Here is a 12,874-nt window from a genome sequence, read left to right as displayed (position 1 = left end):
ATGAAACTAAAACCAAATTATTATTCGACAAACTTATTTCAGGTCTACTATGTGCAAGGAAGTCTGGTAGATACTGAATAAAAATTAGGAAAGATCTTTACATTGAATATCTTTATAGATATTAATTTGCAATATAATTTAGAGGCTTGAGGCATAAGGTGAGAAAAAAATCCTTTACTATTATTACTTTCATGAGGCTTACCCAGTCCTTTTATTCCTCAAAGATCTCTTGCCTTGACCATCAGAGCTAAAGGTTCCAATGTAAGGAGTGCTTCCCAGCCACTTTTAAACTTTCAGATGCTCAAAGAATATGCTTGTTGATCTGTGAAAGAGTTTGTTCTTGGATTTCATATATGACTATCATATTTTTAAACTAATTAATGTCTTTGTTAGTTTTTCTAATGTTTTTACAGGCATTTTTGTCTTTTATATTTACAATACAGTAAGTCATAATGTGAAGGGTACAGCGAATAGGATATGCCTAAAATTAGGGAAGTAAAGTTATTTAATTTGTTACAGAAACTGACTTTGCAGTAAGTCATTAGGGCACAGTAAATTCCTCAATAAAATCTATAAACTTTAAATCAGAACACAAAGAAACTGAGAGTTATTTTAAAACTCACTGTTCACATAAATATATACAATGATTATTTCTCAATTAAAAATAAATAAAAAAATTAATTTAAAAATTACTGAGTCCCCAAACTCCAAAATAAAAATGAGACCAAAACAAAAAAGCAAAACTCAAATAGGTAAAAGTCATTATCAGTAAATAGGGAAGACAAAAAAATGAGTTTAATTTTAAGGAAACCTCAGAACTATTTCTCTTCATGTATGTCAAAAACAATTCCCTTTTTTTCAGAGCAAATACATTAGCTATGCAACCCATTACTTTAGTAATTTGAAAGCAGCTCACAATAGATAAGGAGATGGAAATGGGTGGATAATCTCATCCAGAGAAGAAATTCACAGTGTAACTCTTCTAATTTAACATAATACTTCAAGGAAAAGACAGAACAGAAAAATCATAATCATATCACTACCTCTTTACTTTGTCCTGTACTTTACATAAACCTCAACAAATTGATTTTTCTACTGCCGATCAGGGTCTCAAAAGATAGCTTTATGGTGTGGGTTTCATAAATGTTCATCTTAAAATAAGAATTAAATAGGAACTGGATAAAATTGGGATTATGCACAGCAGTGTTTTTAGGAAATAAATGATGATTTTTATCTTTGTATCTTCATCAACTAAAAAGAAGAAGAAGAAGAAGAAAAAAAAAAGGAATCCAGAAGAGGCAGTAAGCTTTTGACTAGAGCAGTTATGTTAAAAACTTTTACTTTTAGTACTCTTTTGTAGTCTTAACACATTACTGAGTACCCCAAAAGCTTTTATTCAAATGAGTTATGTCCATTAATATCTTTCGTGTTGGAAATTAAAACAAAATTTTAACTATATATTTGTTTAAAATTAATAATGTTGATTATGATAACATAAATACATATTTTAAATAAAATTACTTTTTTTTTTTTAAGAAGGAGTCTCCCTCTGTTGCCCAGGCTGTAGTGCAGTGGCACAATCTCGGCTCACTGCAAGCTCTGCCTCCTGGGTTCACGCCATTCTCCTGCCTCAGCCTCCTGAGTAGCTGGGACTACAGGCACCTGCCACCATGCCCGACTAACTTTTTGTAGTTTTTAGTAGAGACAGGGTTTCACCATGTTAGCCAGGATGGTCTTGATCTCCTGACCTCATGATCCACCCACCTCGGCCTCCAAAGTGCTGGGATTACAGGCGTGAACCACCGCGCCTTGCCCAAAATTACTATTTTTGAAGTAAGTGAAACATAATTAGTGAAAAATAATGTTAAGATATTTTTGCAGGCTGGGTGTGGTGGCTCATGCCTATAATCTCAGCGCTTTGAGAGGCTGAGGTAGGTGGATGCTTTGATCCCAAGAGTTCCAAACCAGCTGGATAACATGGTTAAGTCTCATCTCTACAAAAAATACAAAATGTGCTGGGCATGGACATATGTGTCTGTAGTCCAGCTGTTTGGGAAGCTGAGTGGGGAGGATCACTTGAGCCTGGGAGGTCAAGGCTGCAATGAGCAGTGATTGTACCACTGCACTGCAGCCTGGGTCACACAGTAAGACCCTGTCTCCAAAAAAAAAAAAAAAAAAAAGATATTATCGCAAATCTCTTTCATATCTGGCATAATAGCCTATGGTGCTATGATCTGAATGTTTCTGCTTTCCACAAAATTCATTTATTGAAAACTAATGCCCAATGTAATAGTAGTATGAGAGGGGACATTTGGGAGGGTGATAAAGTCATCACCTAATCACCTTAACCACAGCTGTTATGAAGGAAATTGATGCTTGTATAAAAGAAGCCCTAGATGGATCCCTTGCCCCTTCTGCAACATGAGGGCATAGCTAGAAGGTGCTGTCTATGAGGAACAAGCTTTCAACAGACAACAAATCTGCCAGTGCTTTGATCTTGGACTTCCCAGACTCCAGAACCGTGAAAAATCAATGTTTTTTTGTTTGTTTGTTTGTTTATAAGACACTCAGTTTATGGTATTTTATTATAGCAACTCAAATGAACTAATAAGACACATAGCTTTTCTTATTTGTTTTTGGATTCAACCTGCTGTAACATGTTATTTTGGTTGAAAAACATGAAGAAAATCTGGCCCTACACAGATATGTATTTGGAAATGGGAAAATTATTTCAATAACCTTTTTAGATATTTTAGAATATTCTTCTTTGATTCTACATCAAAATGAAAAAGTAGTAATTTTTGTGTCAATTACTATATGGAGTATTAAATAATATCAATGTACTTCCTGTACACTGTTACCTGAAAGTCTTCTATTTATTTTTTGCACTCTGATTTTATCATTTACCAGTGCAGTATTTTGTTATATCATGCATTAGTCATTTGGAAAATACTTGTTCACTGAGTAAAGAAAGTTTTACAAATGTTGGTACATTTCATAATATATATCAAATATCAAAATGTCACTTCCGTTATATCACCTCTGATCTCATCAGAATATTTTATATCTATTGAGAAACTGTTAAGCTCACGGTAATAAATACACACTCTCCTAGATTCAATTTTTTGCTTGAAATCATGGCAACTACCCTGTCACTTGACTTCCTTCACATGCCAAGCTCACCCTGTTCATTTTTGAGAAAATGTCTACTAGAAGCTCAAGTCTGAATAACCATAGTTTGTCTGTCATTCTATCAAGTAATAACAGTCTTTTATGAAAAAAATTTCTTGCTGTGGCTTAAACAATCACACAAGTACTCAAATTTTTATACAAGATTTCTGTGAGAGACAACCCTTATAGTTTCCTTTATAGCTGTGATGGTTAATACTGAGTGTCAACTTGATTGAATTGAAGGATGCAATATTGATCCTGGGTATGTCTGTGAGTGTGTTGCCAAAGGAGATTAACATTTGAGTCAGTGGACTGGGGAAGGCAGACCCACCTTTAATCGGGTGGGCACAATCTAATCGGCTGCCAGCAAATATAAAGCAGGCAGAAAAACGTGAAGAGTCAAGACAGGCCTAGCCTGCCAGCCTACATCTTTCTCCCATGCTGGATGCTTCCTGCCCTTGATCATCGGACTCCAAGGAAGGCTGGCTTTCCTTGCTCAGACTGGCTTTCCTTGCTCCTCCACTTGCAGACAGCCTTTTGTGGGACCTTGTGATAGTGCAAGATAATACTTAATAAACTATCCTATATATATGTGTGTGTGTGTGTGTGTGTGTGTATCCTGTTGATATTTTCAATGTCCTGGACTAGATAGAATTGGTTTCTTTGGTGACTAGAGGATAGCAAATCTGAAATACATAACCCTAGTTATTCTCAAAGCCTTCAACATGGATTTTCAGAATGAAAAGATGATTTGAGATGTTGATTTTTTGTTTTCATGCTCTAGTCCACAAATTTTCACTGTGTAGTTTGGGATTCCTAGGGATTCTTTAGCATTTTTTGTTTTTTTGGACATAGAAAAAAAATAAAGATAAAGCTATTTTAATAATAGAACTATTAAGAAAAGATAAAACTACTTTAATAATAACGCTAAGACATCATTTGTTTTCTCAATGTGTTCACAATACATTGAGGATGGAAAAGCACAGGTCGGTAAAACTGCTGGAAACTTAACAAAAATCAAAGCAGTGACTCAAAACTGTGTAAGTAGTCATTGCTTTCTTCAAAATCATGCCCTGGCAATGGAAAAAAAATGAAAATTTCAACTGAGGATGTCTTTGATGACGCAGTAAATATATTGATTTTAATAAATCTTAATCCTTGAGTACAAACATTTTGAATTTTCTGTGCAAATTAAATGGAAATGTTTTTGCTGTAATTTAAGCATTTTAGCTGTTGTATTAGTCAGGGTTCTTTTAGAAGGACAGAACTAATAATATATATATATATCCTATATATCTATATCTATATCATATATATATATATTTATATATATGAGAGTTTATTCCAGGAGAGAGAGAGAGCTGTGGGGAAGTGCCACACTTTAAAACCATTAGATCCCATGAGAATTCACTATCATGAGAACATCGTGGGGAAAAAGGCCCCCATGATCGAGTCACCTCTAACCATGTCCCTCCCCTGATATGGTGAAATAACAATTCAAGATAAGATTTGGGTGGGGACACAGGGCCAAACAATATCATTCTTCCCCAGCTCCTCCCAGATCTCATGTCTTTCTCCCAGTTCAAAATAAACTATGCGTTCCCAACAGTCCCTCAAAGTCTTAACTCATTCCAGCATTAACTCAAAAGTCTAAGTTCAAAGTCTCATCTGAGGCAAGGGAAGTCCTTTCTGCTATGAGCCTGTAAAATCAAAATCAAGTTAGTTACTTCCAAAATACAATGGGGGTGCATGCAAATACTCCTATTCCAAATGGGAGAAATTGGCCAAAAGAAAGGGGCCACAAGCCCCATGCAAATCTGAAGTCTGGCAGAACAGTCATCAAATCTTAAAACTCCAAAATAATTTCCTTTGACTCCAGGTCTCACATCCAGGGGATGCTGATGCATGGTGTGGGCTCCCAAGGCCTTGCTCAGCTCCACCCCTGTGGCTTTTCAGGATACAGTACCTGTAGCTGCTTTCACAGGCTAGCATTGAGTACCTGTGGCTTTTCCAAATGCACAGTGCAAGCTGTTGGTGGAACTACCACTCTGGGGCCTGGAGGATGGTGGTCCTCTTCTCACGGCTCCAATAGGAATGCCCCAGTGGGGAATCTGGGGCTCCAATGCTACATTTTCCCTTTGCACTACCCTAGTAGACATTTTCACAAGAGCTCTGCCCTTGCAGCAGAGTTCTGCCTGGATATCCAGGCATTTTTATACATCTTCTGAAATCTAGGCAGAGTCTCCCAAACCTCAACTCTTGCCTTCTATGCACCTGCAGGTCCAACACCATGTGGAAGTCACCAAGTCTTGATGCTTACACCCTCAGCCATGGCCTGAGTTGTATCTTGGCACCTTTAAGCCACAGCTGGAACTGAAGCGACTGGGATGCAGGGCACCCAGAGGCTGCACAGAGCAGTGGGGACCTGGGTCTGGCCCACAAAACCATTTTTCCCTCCTAGGCCTCTGGGCCTGTGATAGGAGGGGCTGCCATGAAGATCTCTGAAATTCACTGGAGACATTTTTCCCATTGTCTTGGCAATTAACATTCTGCTCCTCATTACTTATGAAAATTTTTGCCTCCGTGATCCAATCACCTCCAACTAGTTCCCTTGCCTGATATGTAGGGATTACAATTTGAGATGAGATTTGGATGGCGATACAGAACCAAACAACCATGTCATGAATCATTTCTTTTTACAGTGTATTCACATCTTCTATGCTCCCTGCCTGATAGGCACTTAGTACTTCTCTCGCTATCAGATCAACTGTGGCAGTATTAGAGTGCTTATGTTCAAAAAACAATTATTTTATTTAATAATAGCCTCAAAGTGTAACAGTAGTGATGCTGGCATGTTTTTATACTTAAACTATTATTAGTTGTTGTTGTTAATCTCTTACTTTGCTTATTATAAATTAAACTTTATCATTGGTATGTAATGTGAACCCAAAAGTATCTGAGACAGATCTCAATCAATGTAGAAAGATTATTTTGCTAAGGTTAAGAATGCACCTATGACATAGTCTCAAGAATTCCTGATGACGTGTGCCCAAGGGGGTCAGGACACAGCTTGGTTTAATACATTTTAGGGAGACGTGAGACATTAATCAATATGTGTAAGATGTATATTGGTTCGATCTGGAAAGGCAGGACGATTTGAAGCTGGACAGGGGGCTTCCAGGTCATAGGTAAGTAGAGACAAAATGTTGCATTTTTTTCAGTGTCTGATCAGATTTTCACTGAATGCACAATTTACATGTGAGAGGAGGGTAGAGGAATAGTCACTTATGCCTTAGTCTGGCTCAGTGAGACAATAGGGCAGAAGAAGCAATCAGATATGTATTTGTCTCACATGAGCAGAGGGATGACTTTGAGCTCTGTCTATCCTTTGTTCACAAGAAATTTCCTTGTGGGAAAATTGTGAGAGATTTGTAGCTATCTTATTTAGGAATAAAATGGAAGGCAGGCGTGCTGCTGCAGTTCCCAGTTTGACTTCTCTTTGGCTTAGTGATTTTGGGGTCCTGAGACTAATTTTCCTTTCACAGTAAATATTAGGAAAAACTATAGTATCTATAAGATTCAGTACTATTTGTAGTTTCATGCTTCCACTGGAAGTGTTGGAATGTACCCCCGTGGATAAAGGGAGGCATTAAGTAGCTAAATTGAACAATGACCAAAAAACAAACCTTACTTATGTGCTTTAATGTTATTTTACTGAAAGAACAATGATCACATAGCCATTGTTTTCAGGACTTGTGATTTATTCCTGATCCTGGCATAATTAAGAAATCCCCTTCAAGAAATCCTTCAAGAAATCCTTCAAGAAACCCGTTCAAGGAATCCCTTTTCAAGAAATCCCCTTTCAAAATTCCCTTTCTTCAAAGTTTCCCTGAGTGCATGATTATATATGGTCAACTTACTTATAAGAGATCTGTAAAATTATTTCTCACATGTCCATGGCTTTAGAATCTTGTATTTGGCATCATGTGGGAAGTTAATTTCAATAGAATTTATAAAAAGCCAGACATAATAATATCAAATGAGTTAAGAAGTGTGGTTTCTGAAATAAATGACACAGAAAACATATACATTTCTTTAATATTGACTAGTTTTCTTAATAAATTAAACCTTACCTAAGTTCCAATATAAAAAATATGCAAAAATAATCAGGCCAATTGCAGGGAAGAGGAAATGATGCAGTGGGCATAGATCTTGAGTCAGCACAGCATGTTGGTCACCTATTGCCATAATAGTGCTATGGAATGAACCATCTCAATATTCAATGGCTTACAGAAACAAGGACTTATTTCTCTTGCTCAGATTTTTTTGGGTCAGCAGGATTAATTCAGCTCCAATCTATAGATTCACTGGGCTTGTTTACAGGTTGAAGACTGAATGAAGATATATTTCTATTTATTTATTTTTTTTGTCATTGTTACCCAGGACATGCTATCCTCATGGGTTATGGAAGAAGTCCAAGAGCCAAGCCAAATGAAGCAAGTACAGTTTGGTCTAATGCTTATAGTGCACCCACTAAACTTAATTGTCCCAAGCAAATCACATGGCCAAACCTTAGCTCATTGGTGCAGAAAAGTATATGTCACCAACAGAGGGATAATACTGCAACATTACATAGCAAAGGCTGTGGATATGTACTCTTAGTGCATGGAGATAAAGAATCTGTACTTCTCCCTTCTATCCCAAAATAAATAAAGAGAATTGAGGAGTATAGTTATTTGGCTGTCTTATGAGAACTGAGGTTTTCAAGGTCCAAAAACAAAACAAAAAAAAAAAAAAAGAAGAAGAAAAAGAAAAAAGAAAAACAAAACATGGCACCAAGGGCTGAGGAAAACGTTTTTAGCTCCTTGCTGTGGGATGAACTGTGCCCCCCAACAAGATGTGTTCAAGTCCTAATCCCAAGTACCTGTGACTATGATTTTATTTAGAAATAGGACATTCGCAGCTGTAATAAGATGGCATCATTAGAGTGGGGTCTAATCCAATATGTCTAGTGTCTCTGTAAGTAATGGAAAATGCCATGTGAGGACAGAGGGAGAGATTAAAATGGAGCAGGGGCAAGCCTAAGAGCCCCAAGGATTATTGAAAACCACCAGATGCTAAGAAGAGGCAAGAAAGGATTCTCTCCTCTAGGGAGAGAGAGCCATGGCACTGATAACACTTTGATTTTGGACTTTTAGTTTCCAGAACTATAAGACAATAAATTTCTGCTGTTTTAAGCCACTCAGTTTGTGGTACTTTGTTACAGCCACCCTAGGAAACTAATATACCCTTTAATAACCACTTCCCTTGACATAGCCTGATGAGGAGATAAATATATTGCATCAGCTTGGCAATAGTATCTCTCTGTTGCTGCTCAGATAATATAAACCAACAATTCTGGACTACAAAGAACTTGGAGTGAGTGCAAGATAGACAGCAATGGTGCTGGCTTGGGAAAAGGCTCTGAAATTATAAGGATGCCATATATCAAAAGGGTCTTCTTGACCCTGAATGCTGCTGGATATTGGTAACTGAAGTGACTGAAATTCGTGGCAAAGTAGCAAAAGTGATTAATATAGTTGATGTTTGTGATGTGGCCACTAAATGGGTTTTAGTGACGTTTGATGACAATAATTATTAGAGTGCTACAAGATGCAAGGATGGAAACTTTCCAAGCCCTATCTTCCTCTTCCACCTCTTAATAGTTACCAAGTTGCCAAAGGGACTGTGGATAGTTGGCATTTTTTCATGTAGATCATTGGGTTTTTTTTTTGGATAATTTTTATGTTTTCTACACTGTCTTGTTTGAATTTATCCTGATAATGGGTGCCATAAATAACTTTTACATTTATAGTATTCATACTGATTTTCACGAAGATCCATTAGGAATCTAACCTTTAGTTTTTAGTTCTAGTTTTATTGTAAACATTCATACTATTTTCTGAAGCTAATTTGTAAAGGAAGTTCAATGATAGTACTACTTACTAAATTTCTTCCTCAGATAATATAATTTAGAGGATTATTTTCCAAGTAGGTCTATTTTAGAAATAATATTCTAGAAAAATGGATTCATAAGGATAACATAATGTTATGCTGCCACTTTACTTTCACATTGGAAGGCTCGTTTAGATCTCCAATCAAAAGCCAGTGGTATTTCATAACGTTCATATTTAAATTAATATAATACTGAATGAGAATAACTTAAATTGCATTATTTTTTTTCATTTTTTGCTATACCTACCTTCAACATAGTCTGTTAGAACTGCTAATTGAAGTGTTAAACTTTGAGGGAAAGAAGAGAGTCAAATACATGGTGCTTAGAAATGGCATATATATTTTTTTCTCAAAACCAGTTGTCAGTAAGAAATAACTCAAATAGAGTTTGGTTCTGTATAGACCTTTTTTCCCTTAAATTCAATGCAAATATCTTCTAAATTTGGGGGAAGATGACCTATGAATGACAAAAGATTTCCATTGCACTATTTCATTTTATTTTTATAAACATCTTAAGGAAAGGAAATGGAAAATGATATCATCTCTATTTTTGGAAGATAAACTAAGGTGTGAAAATTCTAGGATACTTTTCCAGGATCACATAGGTAGCTAGGATCATTGCAGGATGAGGATTAGAATTCATGTTTTATTCACTCACTTTTCATTTATTTATTTAATTGAGATATTTAATGCGGAGGACTGCTATTTTCTACTCTCATCGTAATGACATCTACTTTAGATGAAGATGAATATTTTGCTTGGGAGTGTGGGTTTTTATACATGGAACTTTAAAAATAGAAAGATGTTGACTTTCATTTAAAAATATCCAGTAGAGAGCTAGGGAGAGGATAAGAGAGCAATGAAAGGGAGAGAGAGAGAAAGGGAGAAGAGAATAGCCCATATCCCAAAGAAAATAGGTGTGATGTTTTCTTAAGTTCTACTCACAAAAACAAAGGCAATTCTAAAGTAAGAATGAATAATCATTACCACTTCATTACTATGCAATCGAAAAGAATATAAATCATGGGTAATCCTCTTCCGAATGGAACAGATTTGCAGAACATTTTATCTTGAATTCTGTGCAGTGTATCTTTTTTTCAGCTCCTTAGCCTTGGAGCTACTAAAGTAACTAGGCCAAAAATCATACAAAAATATAGTGTCTTGTTCTTTATTTCTCTATCTAATCTCTCTTCCTCTCCCTCTCTCTCTGTGTGTGTGTGTGTGTGTGTGCATCTCTCTCTCTCTCTCTCTCTCAATTTGTGTTGATGTGTGTTTTGGAAAGAAGAAAAAAACAAATTTGTAAGCCTAGACTCTGTATTTAATTTTTGATGCCTAAGTAGTTTGAGTTAATAATGAACATTTCATAAGAAATTACTAAGAACCTTAATTAGGGTGCAACATAGATACAAACAAAATGAATGAAAAATAGAAGAGAAAAAAAGTAAAACGTCACAAAGTTAATAGATTTTGACATAATAAACATCATAAAAATGTTCTTTGTGGTGTATTTTAAATAATTCATAAATTAATATAGAGAACTATAGCCCTGGTGGCTCAGAGGAAAGCATAAAATAAAATAGGGCCTCCAATGAGTCTGTTTACTGAATATCTTTGTGCTAAATATAATATGAGTATGAGTTAAACAAAGGAAGGAGGTGGGGGAACTTTTAAATTTTTCAAATTTTAATTTTCAGGTAGAGAACATTGGTGGCATGAGAGGGATATAGGTAGGTATTTGTAGTTATAGCATAATCCAAATGGGCTTAAACTTCAACCAACTTTCTCTGCTAATAAAATAGTATATGACAGCTACTTAAGAGAGGGTTTCTACTAAGGATATAAAAGCTCACCCTACTCCGGGGATGTCTTAGTTCATTTTGTGCTGCAATAAATGAATACCACAGATGGAGTAACTTATAAAGAAAAAATATTTATTTGGCTCATGGTTCTGGAGACTTAGAAGTCCAAAGAGCATAGTGCTGGCATCTGGTGAGGGTCATTCCACGGTGGAAGGGTATAAGTGAGTGCATGAAACAGACAGGAAAAAGGGGTGAAACTCCTGCAAAAACCAACCCACTTGAGTGACAATGGCATTAATCCATTCACGAGAGCAGAGCTGAAGTAATTATAGAGCAGTGAACTTGTAATATTGGAATGATGAGAAACTCTGGGTTTTCCTCTCTGCATTTGATTCTTCTGGATTGTGACCTTGTAATTTTTCACTTCAATTTTAAGCTTCCTAAAACTTTCAAAAAGATAGGTTTCCTTTTGTTCATGTTTTTAGTTGTTCTCAGCAGGAGAGTTGTTACAAATTTCCTATCCTGCCTTACTATAGAAAAAGTTTTTCTTTGTGTTTTCAATCTTTCTTTATCAATGATTCATTAAAACCCTATATACAAGGGTTTATGAGTGCAACTGATACTAAATAACAGTTTTACAGTGATATTAATATTCTTTTGAAATACCCACTTTTGGAAAATAATGCATCGTAGCTTTAGGTTGTAAAAACAATGCAATTTGGTGACAGATTGAGTGTATTTTTAGGGCTTAGGATAGAGATGATGAAAATGCATTCTGCATCAGTGGACAATTTATATTTACTGTTAATTGAGCACATTTTCCCCATTTCAAAAATAACATCCACTGTGGGCGGCAAGCCACCCAGGTGCCGAGGCAAGAGACTGAGGACACGAGCTGTTCCAGTATAATAAAATACAAAATAAGAATAGTTATACCAGATATAAATCTTAGATATGATTATATATGAATATCATTAATCATTAGTTGGTAGCAATTACTCTTTATTTCAATATTATAATAATCTTCGCTCTATAATCATAACCCAGGAAAAACCAGGCCATACAGAGATAGGAGCTGAGGGGACATAGTGAGGAGTGACCAGAGGACAAGAGTGCGAGCCTTCTGTTATGCCCAGGTAGGGCCACCAGAGGGCTCCTTGGTCTAGCGGTAAGGCCAGCATCTGGGAAGACACCTGTTGCCAGGCAGACCGTGGTCTAGCGGTAGCGTAAGTGTCAAGGGAAAACACCCGCTACTTAGCAGACCAGGAAAGGGAGTCTCCCTTTCCCCCGGGGGAGTTTAGAGAAGACTCTGCTCCTCCACCTCTTGTGGAGGGCCTGACATTAGTCAGGCTCGCCCGCAGCTAACTGGAGGCCTAACCGTCTCCCTGTGATGCTGTGCTTCAGTGGTCACGCTCCTAGTCCGCTTTCATGTTCCATCCTGTATACCTGGCTCTGCCTTCTAGATAGCAGTAGCAAATTAGTGAAAGTACTAAAAGTCTCTAATAAGCAGAAATAATGGTGTAAGTTGTCTCTCTCTCTGTCTCCTCTCTCTCTCTACCTCGGCTGCCAGGCAGGGAAGGGCCCCCTGTCCAATGGACACGTGACCCACGTGGCCTTACCTATGATTGGAGGTGGCTCACTCTCCTTATCCTGCCCCTTTGTCTTGCATCCAATAAATATCAGTGCAGCCTGGCATTTGGGACCACTACCGGTCTCCACGACTTGGTGGTAGTGGTCCCCCAGGCCCAGCTGTCCTTTCTTTAATCTCTTTGTCTTGTGTCTTTATTTCTACACTCTCTCGTCTCCACACACGGGGAGAGACACACTGACCCTGTGGGACTGGACCCTACAATCCACTCTCTGCACCTTGTAAACTTTAAAGTTTTATCACTTAATACTTATGTAAGAGT

Source organism: Gorilla gorilla, chromosome 3, assembly GCF_029281585.2.
Source record: "Gorilla gorilla gorilla isolate KB3781 chromosome 3, NHGRI_mGorGor1-v2.1_pri, whole genome shotgun sequence".
Lineage (NCBI taxonomy): Eukaryota > Metazoa > Chordata > Mammalia > Primates > Hominidae > Gorilla > Gorilla gorilla.
Note: the sequence above shows the minus strand (reverse complement) of the source record.